Genomic DNA, 14,488 nt, shown 5'->3' on the forward strand with positions numbered 1-14,488 from the left:
TGGAAGTATGCTCTAAATTCTAGTGTCCCAGCCGCAGTACCCAGCTTTCCCTGCTTGGGCGAATGTTATCATTTCTTATATTTCAGCTCTGGCACTGCCCAGAGGCCCCATCAGGACTGGGGCCCTGTGATGCCCGCTGCTGTACAAGCACACAGAGGAGCTCATTGCCTTTTGTGTCTGTGAGTAACATTGGTCACCCTCAGAGAGGCCTTGGCTTGCAAATCGTACTGGTTGTTCCTGACTTAATACAGGCTGGCATCAGCAATGACTCACGTTCTAGCCGTTAGGACTATCACATGCCAACTCTCGTCCTCAGTGCTTCAAATGCTCCCTGTCCTGCTGTCAATCTGTGGTTTTCTGTGCAAGTCTCCGCAGTGCTGTGGCTACAGTTACCACGTCAGGAATGAAGCTGGCACAAAGAGAACTAATTCCCGGGAGCTGCATCCTTTGCATGATTGTCCAGACTCCGAGCAGTTGTCACACCTCCGCGGTACTTCTCTGTACTTGTACTGATGGTACCGAATAATAAGATCAGAACTAAGAAATGGTTGGTGCCTTCTCTAGAGCCAGAGTATTTATACCTGGGCCCCTGTTCTAACCACTAAATAGTATGTCTTCACCAATCTATCTCAGTCACACCCAACCAAAGCTTTTGCTGTCCTAGGCGAATGTTTTCAGCCATCTCAAATGTACTTCTGGGTTCCCATGCGCAGTGATGCTTCCCAAGAGGAGCAGCTCTCTCACATCTCTCTTGTTCCAGTGGAATAATAGGAGCCATGCTCCAGGAGCGGATGGAATCCCAGCCATCAGCTCGGGATCCCTTTGAGGATTACGAAGTTCAGGCCAGCTGTCCCGGGCATGGGGTGAGTGATCCACCCACTGAGGATTGTTTCTCAGATTCATGAATTCCAAGGCCAGGTGGGACCATTGTGATCATCTAGTCTGTCCTCCTGTAGAACGCGGCCAGAGACCTGCCCCACAATCATTCCTAGAGCAAACTGGTTAGAAAAACGTCCACTCTGGATTTTAAAATGGGCAGTGATGGAGAATCCACCACAATCCTTGGTAAAAGGTCAACTGTGGTGGGACTCAAACCCACAGCCATTGAATACCGACCCACCTCTAGAAGGCCCATTAACCACCCACGGTGCCACTGAGTTCCTAATGTCTGTGGGATATGTGTCACTCCCTGTGACTGGGTGTCTCTCTCCTTTATGGCCGCTTCACTAGCTTTCCTCAAATGGACATACTTGATGGGTACATTCCCAGACTCTTGAGGGGTTCCCTCTACAGCAGCTGGGCTCTTGAGGCAGCTCTAGGCCATCCAGTCTCCTCTCTGCCTGAGATTGGCCTTTGTTGCTTTCCTTGCCCGTGCTATCAACTCCCTCTAACTCAGGTACTCCCAGGGCCTGTAATATCTGAGCACCTCACTGTCTGTAAGGGATTCATCCTTCCACACCCTGCGAGGTCAGGCAATGCTCAGGCTCAGAGGGCCACACCCACAAAGTGGCTTAAGAGGCTAATTACCTCTTTAGGCACCTAAATTCAACATGTAGAATCATAGAATATCAGGGTTGGAAGGGACCTCAGGAGGTCATCTAGTCCAACCCCCTGCTCAAAGCAGGACCAATCCCCAATTAAATCATCCACAGTGAGGTGCCACTTACATTTTCAAAACCCCACGTAGCTGCCGCCTAACCTCATACGTGCCTAAGTCTCCACCCACTGGCGCTGGCAAAGTGACCTAAGTCCTCATGCCCCCTCGCTGCTCGGAGCCCTAGTGGCCTTCTCCAACCAGGCCTATCTTGCCATCAGGGCCTCATCCTGGAGGGGTGCTCAGAGCACACCTAAGACCTGATACCTCTCAGTCCCAAAGCAGGAGGGCCAGGTGCAGGACCCTGAGAGGTGGGTGTGGGCTGCGGGGGGGTGGGGGCAGCCCAGCACCAGAACAAAAGAGAGTGTGTGTGTCAGAATAGCCAATAGCCCTGCGGTTGAGCTACTCACCGCCAAGTCCCCGCGCCCAATCAAGCAATGAGAAGTCAAACCTGGGTTTCGCTCACGAGGACCCTTCTCACAGACGTTGTGGATCAAATCATGCTCTGAAGGGGATGGGGGCCATCTGATTCCCAGTGCCAGTGTTTTGCAGCCAGATTATGGCTGCCTCCACTGCAGGTGCACTGAGGACTCCCTGGGCAGTTGTCCCAATGCAGCACACCTGTGCCAGGCCAGCAGTAACGTAGCCCTGTGGATCCGCAGGCTGAGAGGCTGTGGGACTTACAGACACTGTAAGGATTTTAGCAGAGCCACGCATGAGTGCATCCAATGAGCATACAAGGCAGGAACTGGGCAGGAAAGGTAATTCCCATCTGAGCACATTGTGTGATTGATCCCCAGGGCTCCAGCTGCAAAATGTTGCGTGCTGCATGCACATGGTGCCGCAAGTGCCAATCCTCTGACCACCTTGTTCCGAACGAGATGCTCCTCGCACCCTTAAACCAGGTCAGAGATGCATGTGGTCAGGGAATGTAGAGAATGCAACCCGCCGGGTAGTAATTAATGATCTCCATGTCTAGTTGGCAGCCGGTATCAAGTGGAGTGCCCCAAGGGTCGGTCCTGGGGCCGGTTTTATTCAATATCTTCATAAATGATCTGGAGGATGGTGTGGATTGCACTCTCAGCAAATTTGCGGATGATACTAAACTGGGAGGAGTGGTAGATACGCTGGAGGGGAGGGATAGGATACAGAAGGACCTAGACCAATTGGAAGATTGGGCCAAAAGGAATCTGATGAGGTTCAATAAGGATAAGTGCAGGGTCCTGCACTTAGGACGGAAGAACCCAATGCACAGCTACAGACTAGGGACCGAATGGCTAGGCAGCAGTTCTGCGGAAAAGGACCTAGGGGTGACAGTGGACGAGAAGCTGGATATGAGTCAGCAGTGTGCCCTTGTTGCCAAGAAGGCCAATGGCATTTTGGGATGTATAAGTAGGGGCATAGCGAGCAGATCGAGGGACGTGATCGTTCCCCTCTATTCGACATTGGTGAGGCCTCATCTGGAGTACTGTGTCCAGTTTTGGGCCCCACACTTCAAGAAGGATGTGGATAAATTGGAGAGAGTCCAGCGAAGGGCAACAAAAATGATTAGGGGACTGGAACACATGAGTTATGAGGAGAGGCTGAGGGAGCTGGGATTGTTTAGCCTGCAGAAGAGAAGAATGAGGGGGGATTTGATAGCTGCTTTCAACTACCTGAAAGGGGGTTCCAAAGAGGATGGCTCTAGACTGTTCTCAATGGTAGCAGATGACAGAACGAGGAGTAATGGTCTCAAGTTGCAGTGGGGGAGGTTTAGATTGGATATTAGGAAAAACTTTTTCACTAAGAGGGTGGTGAAACACTGGAATGCGTTACCTAGGGAGGTGGTAGAATCTCCTTCCTTAGAGGTTTTTAAGGTCAGGCTTGACAAAGCCCTGGCTGGGATGATTTAACTGGGAATTGGTCCTGCTTTGAGCAGGGGGTTGGACTAGATGACCTTCTGGGGTCCCTTCCAACCCTGATATTCTATGATTCTATGATTCTATGATCAGAGCATTGTGCAGGACTCAGTGCAGTGAGCCCTCAGCTAGCATGCCTCTGGGAGCAGGCTCAAAGGCTGACCCTAACTAGGCACTGGAGCTGAGGTCCCATGAGGAGACACTGACACATGATTATAGTGGCCAGTCCTTGATTCATGCACAAAGTCATCTTCTCTATGGCCCCTCAAGCACCTGGAAGGTTTGTTAAATCAAACAAAAAGAGTCCGGCAGAGTCAGGCTCCTGTCCTGCGGGCTGACCCGCTAGGCATAATAGCCCTGTAACAGGGTTCTGCTCACCCCTGGCAAGCCTTGTGTCTGGGGATTAGCTCTGCCCGGTCTGACACCCCCTTCCTTGGGTTGCTTGTGCCGCGGGCCCTCTTGCTCTCTAGGTGCTTCCTCTTCATGGCTTGGTCTTCCAGCCACGCACTGTAGTTTTCCTCCTCTGGGGTGGTAACAATGTCTCACCGGACCAGCAGTCCTGTGCCATTCGGGGCAGTCTTCCCAATCAAGACTGTGCCACTTTCCTGTGGGCTGCTAGGGGAACCTAGGCCTGCCGGCTACTCTGGGTTCCAGCCCCAGGACCCTAGAATCAGCAGCCAAGGTCTGCACCGCCTCTACTCTTCCTGCAGTTTCCCTGAGCTTCCTCCTACTCCACCCTCTGCAGGCTTCCTTCTTTACCACCCTTGGGTAAACCCTTCCCTCAGGGTCAGGCTCTCAGGGCTCCTGCTCCGCTAACAGCTTATTTTTTCCTCCTCCCACTCACTAGGCTCAGAGAGGGACTGCAAACCTCGACACTGCAGTCCTGTCTGGTCTCCCTTCCTGGCTGTGTACCAGCCCTGCCTACTGCTGCCCAATGGGCTCTATCTTCAATTAGTGCTAGTCCTTCAAGTCTCAATCTCCTCCCCGGGGCAGGTGAATTAGCCCCTTCTAAGCCACTTTAACCCCTGCAGGGGCGGTGTGGGATGGACAGGCCCCTCGACATAGCAAAGACAGCAGGCCAGGGCTTCCCTGCACTCCTGGGCCCTGCTCCCTGACCAAACCAGAATGTGGAATCTCCTACTTAGGCATTTGTGCGCTCCTCCAGGGATGCAAACTGAGCATTTGTGGGCTTGTCCCAAGTTTCCCTCCAGTCAGGGGAAGTCCTGAGCCAGCCAAAGGGTTGGGTTCAGGGGTGCTCTGAAAGCAGACAAAGCAAAAGCATCATTTATCTAGAGGACTGGCTGCCTGAGAACACTTGGACGTCAGTGTGAAGAGGAAGGGAAGGCCGCAGGAGCAGGAATAGGGACACACTTTCAGGAGCAGCTCAGTTATGGGTGCAAAAGTGTGGCCACAAATCTGGAGGCCAGGCTAGGGGGCCTGTGAAAACGTGCCTGACCGTTGAATTTCACCTCACACTGAAGATTGTTTCGCTTGTGCCATAACTCGGTGCAGGCAGAGTTCTCAGGAGGGAGCCACAGGCTAATGGCAGCCCCCACAGGAGCCTTTGAAAATTGGGAGCTGCTCTGAAAGATGCCAAATGGGTCCAGTTCAGCCCGTCCACTCTGTGCACTGAACCAATGGAAGTGGGGCAGGATTTTGTGGGCTGTCCCTGTGCTGGCGCATGCAGGGAGCTCTCAGGATACGATATATATCAATATGTGTCCAGCAGCCATCCCTCCCTGCAGAGTGGGGAGCACACCTGGTGCTGGGTGCAGCTGAAGTGCACAGCCTGGCGGAATGGTCCCACCTCTGCAGAGAAGCCTAGGCCTGATTCAAGTCCCAGTAAAGCCAGTGGCAAAACTGTTGTGATGACAGTGGCAGCTGGACTAGGCCCTAGTGCCTAGTTTGGCCGCTTGCACTTGGTTAAGGGCTGGGCCAAGTGTGCGAAATTGCAGAGAGTAGGATCAGCCCCTCAGCAACACTTGCTGCTGCTTAGAGACGCCTTGTGCCCAAGTGAAAGCACTTGGCACCTGCAAACCTCTGCGCCTGAGCCCCCTCGGGGTGTGCGAGGGACAGGAGTCCCACAAGTGCGAGGGTAACCTGTAGAGCTTGCTGTGGCCACCATCAAGCACATCCTGCCGGACACACACTGCCGGGGAATGCAAGCAGCATGCACAGACAACCGGGCTCCTCTGGGGAAATGCAGCGTCGTGCATTAGAAAGTGCAGGCCGCATGCCTGGGATGAAGGGGAAGGACTAGAGTTTAATTTTATGGCAAGTGTTTCCAGTGTCACCGCAGCAGCAAATCCCATAACACAGACTGATGGGGTGTTCCACAGGAAGTGCTCTTGAGAGGGCATCTCTCAATTCATCTTTTTACCTACCAGCGCTTTCCAAACCCACAGTGTGCTCTGAGATACACCCGCCCAATGGCTTCGCAGTCTCTGCACACATACAGGGAACTCTCCACTTCTGCCACTGCTATGCCCACAGCCCCCACTCTTGGATCCCTTCACAAACTCCCCACTCCCTCGGCCCTGCACAGCTGCAGCCCCTCAGCTGTGCACCCCCTTTCAAACCCAGCGCTCTGGCCACACCTGGCTCCAAACCACTTGCTTTGTCTCCTCCTGCCATGCTTCCCTCTTGGGTCTTTTTCATGCAATTAACCTCTTCATCCCCTTCAGATCCCCTTTAAAGCTTGTCACAAGATGGGGACCTTTTCCCTCCCTCCCAGGCCACCACAGCACTGAACTGCAAAGTGTTCGTATTATTGAACTATACACACAGAAACTCTTTCAAGCATTCTTTGGGTCACACTAGGTAGGACTGGCACTTCTGAGGCACAGAAAAACTTCTGGTCTTTGGGTAGGCCAAAGACGCAGGGGACAGGTACAGTCTGTCAGCAGGGCCAGGTCCCAGGGCTGGAGGGAACCATTGAGTGGGGTTCAGATCTTGGAAATTACATGAGACTTGGAGGGAGTTAGGGCCAGGGCTAGGACACTACTTCCCCATTGGCTGGTGTCTGCCCCTGGCAAGCTGCACACACCAAAGCGGGGCAGCCATGGCGCACGCTCTGCCAAGAGGTGTAATGGACTGCTACTCTGTATTACACTGTTCAGCCACTAGGTGGCACTGTGTGTAACATACCTTATTTAAGGTAACCTCAGCCAAACACCACAGAACATTAACGGATCTTATAGAGTACGTCCACACAGCAATTGAACACCAGTGGCTGACTCCATGACCTGGAAGGGCCCCAGAGCCCAGGATGCAGCCCAAGCCCAAACATTTACAAAGCAATTTTTAGCCCTGAAGCCCGAGCCCCAAAAGCCTGAGTCAGCTGACCCGAATCAGCCGTGGATCTTTTATTCCAATGTAGACGTACCCATAGTGAACACATCGGGTGTGCATCTTTCTGGGAAGGATGCTCTGTAGCCAGTCCATATCTGGTACAGGACCCTGACCTGTTAGTAGCAGGGCTCAGGGCACTGAAACCGAGGGGAAGGGGCAGGGGGCCATAGCTCTCCACTTTTGGTCAGGGCGCACCACACCCCCTTCCCCTCCTCTTCGCCCTAAGGACCTACTTCCAGGCCAGTGTGGAGCCCAGCCGGGGAATCCGGGCAGTTGTGGGAGCTGTAACAGACCCTCCACCTGCCCACGGTGCAGGGCGGCTAAGAGCAGCCCCTGGCCTGTGTTCCTGCCTCCCAGGCTCCCTGCCTGGCCCAGGGCAGATGGAGGGTCCACACTGGCTCCCCATGTGGCTCTCCCCGACCCAGCTCCAGCCTGCCCTGGCTGGGGCACCCGAAGGCTGGGGACAAGGGCAGGGGGTTGCTTCCCCCCCTCATATCCTGGGGGGGGGAAGGGCTCCCCGGACCCACTCTGGCTTCCAGCTTGGCCGGGATCAGGCCCTCTGGAGAAAGAGGAGGGGCGGGGTGGGGCCTTGGGCAGGGAGGCCTCCCCACTTTTGGAAGGCTCCTGCGCCCTTGGCAGGCCTGCAACCTACCGCGTACAAGAAATACATGACATGGTGTTAGTCATGGGATTAGTGCCAGAGGAGAAAGGAACAGATGGAAAACAGCAAAAATTTTTGCAGATAGATGGAACAAATCAACAAAGGCTGCAGACAGAAGGGGAAACACGCAACAAAGGTTGCAGGATCTCATCCACATGACACTGTTCAATGCCCCAGAGATCTTCAGGTTTAACAAGAAGAGACCAGCCACATCAGATAAAAAGGCACAAAGAGATTATGAACACTTTTACAGTCAGCACTCAGGCTGGGACACTGGAAACTTACATCAGTAGAGCTATGTCATAAAGGGGTGTGAAAAATCCATACCACCCTAAACCCCGGTGTAGACAGCTCGAGGTCGATGGAAGAATTCTTCCTTTGCCCTAGCTACCACCTATTGGACCAGGTCTACCCCAGGTATAACTACATTGCTCTGGGGTGTGAAAAATTCACATCCCCAAGCAATGCAGTTGAACAAGCCATGCAGTGAAATCAGAAAGGCCAAATCGCACCTGGAGTTCCAACTAGCAAGAGATGTTAAGAGTAACAAGAAGGGTTTCTTCAGGTATGTTAGCAACAAGAAGAAAGTCAAGGAAAGTGTGGGCCCCTTACTGAATGAGGGAGGCAACCTAGCGACAGAGGATGTGGAAAAAGCTAATGTACTCAATGCTTTTTTTTCCTCTGTCTTCATGAACAAGGTCAGCTCCCAGACTGCTGCACTGAGCAGCACAGCATGGGGAGGAGGTGACCAGCCCTCTGTGAAGAAAGAAGTGGTTCGGGACTATTTGGAAAAGTTGGACGAGCACAAGTCCATGAGGCCGGATACACTGCATCCGAGAGTGCTAAAGGAGTTAGCGGATATGATTGCAGAGCCATTGGCCATTATCTTTGAAAACTCATGGTGATCGGGGGAAGTCCCGGACGACTGGAAAAAGGCTAATGTAGTGCCCATCTTTAAAAAAGAGAAGAAGGAGGATACAGAGGGCCCTATACAAATTAGAGGATTGGGCCTAAAGAAATCTGATGAGGTTCAACAAGGACAAGTGCTGAGTCCTGCACTTGGGATGGAAGAATCCCATGTTCCGCTACAGACTAGGGACCGAATGGCTAGGCAGCAGTTCTGCAGAAAAGGACCTAGGGGTTACAGTGGACGAGAAGCTGGATATGAGTCAACAGTGTGCCCTTGCTGCCAAGAAGGCCAATGGCATTTTGGGATGTATAAGTAGGGGCATTGCCAGCAGATCGAGGGACGTGATTGTTCCCCTCTATTCGACACTGGTGAGGCCTCATCTGGAGTACTGTGTCCAGTTCTGGGCCCCACACTACAAGAAGAATGTGGAAAAATTGGAAAACGTCCAGTGGAGGGCAACAAAAATTATTAGGAAGCTGGAACACATGATTTATGAGGAGAGGCTGAGGGACCTGGGACTGTTTAGTCTGTGGAAGAGAAGAATGAGGGGAGATTTGATAGCTGCTTTCAACCACCTGAAAGGGGGTTCCAAAGAGAATGGATCTAGACTGTTCTCAGTGGTAGTAGATGATAGAACAAGGAGTAATGGTCTCACGTTGCAGTGGGGGAGGTTTAGGTTGGATATTAGGAAAAACTTTTTCACTAGGAGGGTGGTGAAACACTGGAATGCGTTACCTAGGGAGGTGGTAGAATCTCCTTCCTTAGATATTTTTAAGGTCAGGCTTGACAAAGCCCTGGCTGGGATGATTTAGTTGGGGATTGGTCCTGCTTTGAGCAGGGGGTTGGACTAGATGACCTCCTGAGGTCCCTTCCAACCCTGATCTTCTATGATTCTATGATTCTAACCAACGTAACCTCCAGTGTAGACAGCACAGTATAGATACTGCCTCTCGGGGAGGTGGAGTACCTCTGTCGACAGGAGAAGCCTTCCCATTGGTATAGGTAGCATCTTCACTGAAGTGCTACAGTGGTGCAGCTGCAGTGTTTTAAGTGTAGACAAGCCCTCAGGGAGGTGGATTCCTTCACTTACAGGAGAAGCCCTCCCATTGGCGTAGGAGTGTCCACACTGGAGCTGCACTGGTGTTACTGTAGGCAAGCTCTGAGCTAGAGAACTCCTGGGTCTAGAACGTGGTGACAATGTTTGGGTCAAACTGGATGGAGAAAAAGGATGGAGAACTCCAGCTGTTGTAAAGAAAAAGAATTCAGCACCCAGATCGTGTGTGATTGAGACCAACGGCGGAGAGTTCAGCAGAAACCGTCGACATCTACAGTTTGTTCCTCAGAAAGAAGAATCAACAGAGCAAACTCTGCAGATGGCAGAAGCAGAACGAGAAGAAGAAGGGCTGGTCTACCCTGGGAACTTACACTGGCACAGCTACACCTCGCAGCAGTGTGAAAATCCCACCCCGAGAGCCGTAGCTATGCCACCCTAACCCCTGTGTAGACAGCGCTAGGTCAATGGAAGAATTCTGTCAACCCAGCTAGCGCCTCTTGGGGAGGTGGATTACCTCCACTGACTGTAGTGAGCGTCCACACTGACGCACTACAGCAGTGCTGCTCTGCTGCTGTAGTATTTTAAGTAGAAGGAGCCAAAGGCTCAGAATTTCAAACCAGTCGTTAGAACTAACGGGCAGCCAGATGACCAAGTTGTTACGCATTCAGGTCATGTAATTAGAAAACCAGTACGATTCAGGGACACTGAACAGACTGATCTGTGCTGAACTTTAAGGATAGTGTGATAGTGTATATTAACCTAGAACTTAAAGGGGGAGATGTAATGGAATGCTAAACTGAATGACGCTGTTCAGCCACCAGGTGAGCTGATTTAAGCTAACCTCAACCAAACCAGGCAGGACCCTGCCGTGAACACATCTGGTGTGTACTCTGGGAAGGACACTCTGTGGCCGGTCAGTATCTGATACAGAAGCCTGACATGCTAGTAGCAGCTCTGCTTGTGCAAGAAATACATCGCAAGGCACATGGCCCGTAGCTACCATCACTGCGCGCACAAGTGCACAGCAAAAAAAAAAACCAAAAAAACCAGCAAATTATTTCTTCTGACCAGCAACCAGAAAGGCCCTAGAAAAACCAGCTGGGCCAGTCAAAACCCAGCCAAGGCCTTCAGTTTAACTTTTCATCCATAAGAGAGATCCCCTCTGGCTAGCTGGGGACTGGCTGAGTAAGGAGTTAGAGGAGAGTGCACCTGTTCCTGAATCACCAGCATGCAGACCCTGCCGTGAGTCCCCCAGAGCACTGGATAAGCCCAGCCCTGAGTGACGTATGGGCTTGGCACAGAGGCATAGAGCTGGTGAGATGGGCCTGAGCACCATGGAGCCATGGAGCCTGTGGGCCATGGAGGCCGGGGCTCCACTATGCGGGACAGGGCATCTCTCCAAACCTTGAGCCTGGGGAGAGAGTAGAATCTTGCCCTGCACTTGACCCCAGAAAGCATTTGGAGTGTGTCCGAGGCAGAGCATTATGGGGGGAATTTAAGCATATGGGTCATTTTCCCTAGGACCGATTGCAATGTCTCGGTCATGGCCAGCAGAATCCCCCTGACACCTGCGCTGCCATCGAATGGCGTGTACCCAGCCCCAGGTTCATCGATCACATCCACTATGTCCTTCAAAGCCACTCACCTCAGCCTGCCCAGCAGCGCTTCACTAAAGCGAGAAAGGCCTGCTGTAAATCCAGCCTCGCTGCTCCTGCTCTGCCTGCGTCCCACAGCGCAGCCAGAGCTGCCGGGGGGCTTTGCCAGGTGAGAAGAGCAGGAGGGTTTGCTCATGTTTTAAAATTGCTCTCCGAGCTGATTTATCATTCAGACATGGGGGGCGGGGGTGAATCGCTGTCTTTGCTCCCCAGTCCAGTATCACCTCAGCGACCGGCTCAGTGGCAGCAGGGCTAGCTTGTGCATGGATGTGCTCAGGGATCAGGAGTTAAGTGTTTACGTGATAAGCGATATGTTAAAAACATAAGTTTAAAAATGAATGCTCGCTGACAGTACTATGCTATTAGTTAATAGGCAGAATTAACTCGCTGGCCTGGGGCCAAGCCCATCACAGCCAGAGCCAGAACAGCTGAAGCTTTGGGCTTTGCTTTGACGTGATTTGCTGCTGTAGCAAGACTCCATTTTCAGTAAAAATATGCTAGTGTTTCCCCCTCCCAACCTGCCCCTGGCCTGGCTGCTCGAGGCTCTCTGGAGCCCAAGGGATTCTGCCAGAAGCCAAAAATCTTCCCTTTCACATGCAGAGACTTGAGCAGGAGGCAGGTTCCCCAGCTGCCTGGCTGCTCCCCAATCATCTTTATAGACAGTTTTACTGCCCCAGATTTCACCAAGGGACAGCACCAAATTCTTCCTATTGAACATAAAAATGCCCTCCCAGCTATGGGATCAATCCAGCTCCAGTATCGCCGGGCCCCCAGCAGGCAGGTGGAAAGCTCACTGGAACATTGGTGGAAGACGAAGATTAAATGGGCCCTGATCCAACCAACCAAAGGATGACACTCCCTGCTTCCCTCTAGTGCTGGTGACTCTTGGCTCCCTACCTTGACACCATCAGAGAAGAGAACCCAAATGGAAACTGGGGGAGCAGGGCTGGAGGGGCTACTGGGGGTCTGCGCCCCAGCCCCCTGTTGATCTGAGGTGGGCATGGTCGTGGCAGGTCCTCGGTGAATGGAGCAGGAGGAAATGAACGGCTGGATCAATGGGGATGCTCCTGTTAAAGGTGGCCCAGGTGAGCCATGTAGGTGCCAGACCTACAGGTAGAGGGGGAGAGTCAGCACAACAGGGGCAGTGCCAACAGGAGAGTGTGGCTTTGTGCGGCCAGAGTCCATAGGTAAAATAAGGCTGGCATCAGAGAGAGGAGAAAGGACTTATTTCACTTCCCTTTGCCCTCTGCTGCTGGCTAGCACCCCGGCATCGAGGGGGTCGGGTGCCTGATGCCAGACGATGTTCTTTGGGAGCATGCTGACAAATCCCATGGCTGGACTGCTGCCAGCAGCTGTGGGTCTTCTGGCTTCTTGGAATAGGTTTTAACCCTCGGCTTGCCGGAGGCATGTGACCCTTCCCCCCATCACGACGATCTAACTGAAAACAAAGAAGGGACTAACCTGCTGGGGGATGTCCTCCAGATTCTACATCTCTGTGTGCTTTCAATCCACTGTCCTGCCCCGGCAGGTGGGCTAGGGGAGGGAAGGGGGAAAGCCACTGTTTGGATCTGACCTGCCACTGATGTTCTGTGGGGGCTTCACGGCAGTAATACATGAGCAAATACAAATCCTCTGCCATTTTCTGCCGGGTCTGGAGTGTTGTAGCCGTGTCAGTCCCAGGGTATTAGAGAGACAAGGGGGGGTGAGGTGAGACCTTTTATTGAATCAATTTCCGTTGGTGAGAGAGACGCTTGCGAGCTCCATAGAGCTCTTCTTCAGCTCTGGGAAAGGTAATCAGAGGGTCCCAGCTACATACAGTGGGGAACAGTCTGTTGAGCATAAGCAGTTAACACATATTTCAAGAGACCAATCAAGGTGAGGTGGCCTCTCCAGTCATAGGACAAAAAAGGCAGATTAGTGGGTTACAGATTGTTATAATAAACCATAACTCCATTGTTTCTTTTCAGTCCATGATTTTTAGTGTCTAGCAAAGTTATGAATTTAAGGTCCCAGGCTCTTCTTTTGAAAGTGTTATGCAGGTTTCCTTTGTGGATGAGGACTGAGAGGTCAGATATGGAGCGATCGCAGTGTGAAGAGTGCTCACCCACTGGTGACAGGGTGGTTTTGTCTTTTATAACTTTTCTGTGTGAGTTCATTCGAGTGCGTAGTGATTGGTTTCATCCACATAGTTGCTAGTGAGGCATTTAGTGCACTGGCTGAGGTACAGCACATGTTGTGACCGCCGTGTGTAGGACCCACAGATCTTGAAAGGTTGTTGAGGGGGTGTTGATCATCATAGCAGCGGGGATATATCTGTGGGTTTTGCATCTGTTGTTCTGGCAGGGCCTGGTGCCACTTTGAGTTGGTGGGTCCTGGGACGTGGGAAGCTTGCTTCTGAAGATGAGTTTGGAGAGGCTGAGAGTTGCTTGAAGGCGAGAAGAGGAGGCTCAGGGAAGATTTCTTTCAGAATGTGGTCCCTATCAAGTATGGGCTGTAGCTGTTTGATGATACCCATTTGGGTTCCAGTGTGCGGTGATAGGTGACAATGTGTGGTCAGACTTCCCCTCAGCCTCTGTACTGAAGCAAGTTCTCTTGGGGTATTTGCGTAGCTATTCCATGATGTGATCTCTTTCTCTGGTGGATGTCCTTGTTTGGTGAAGGGCGGTTTGAGTGTGTTAAGGTGTGTATCCAGGACTTTCTCCTATGAGCATATTCTGTGGTATCTGGGTGCCTGGTTGTGTGTTCGGGGTGGTTCCTTGGTGTGTTTGGGGTGATTATTGGATCCTTGGAGGTAAGGGTGATGATCAGGGGTTTCTTGCATATAGTCTGCAGAGTTCCATTGTTGAAGCTAATCGTGGTGTCCAGGAAGTTGATGCTGGTGTGGGAGTGATCTAGAGAACCTCAGCTGATGGGCAAGGATTGGAGCAAAGGCAAGGCACACACCTCTGCAGGCATTATGGGAAGGGCTGTACAATGGGGTCTATTGCTCAGCTCTGAGTTTGACTGGCTATATGGCCCTGGGCAAGTTCCCGGGCCCATGTTTTCAGAAATACCTACTAATTTTCGGTGTCTCTGTTGTGAAGAACCCAACCTGAGATACCCTAGGCTTTATTTTCAAAGGTCCCATGCATCAGTTGGACTCGTGGGTGCTTGGAACCAAAGAGAGTCTAGCATGAGGGGTCTCAGAGCAGGCACCCCAAATTAATGGATACTCCTAAAAATTCAAGCCTAGGTTTCTAAAGCTGGGCACCCAAAATTTGAAACCACTTTGAAATCTTGGCCTCAGCCATGCTGGTTTCTCATCTACAAATGCGGGAGAGGGGAATTTTAAATGCTGCTGCCCCGGCTTTGTGAGCTGCTTTGAG

This window comes from Lepidochelys olivacea, assembly GCF_965140295.1.
Source record: "Lepidochelys olivacea isolate rLepOli2 genome assembly, chromosome: 18".
NCBI lineage: Eukaryota > Metazoa > Chordata > Testudines > Cheloniidae > Lepidochelys > Lepidochelys olivacea.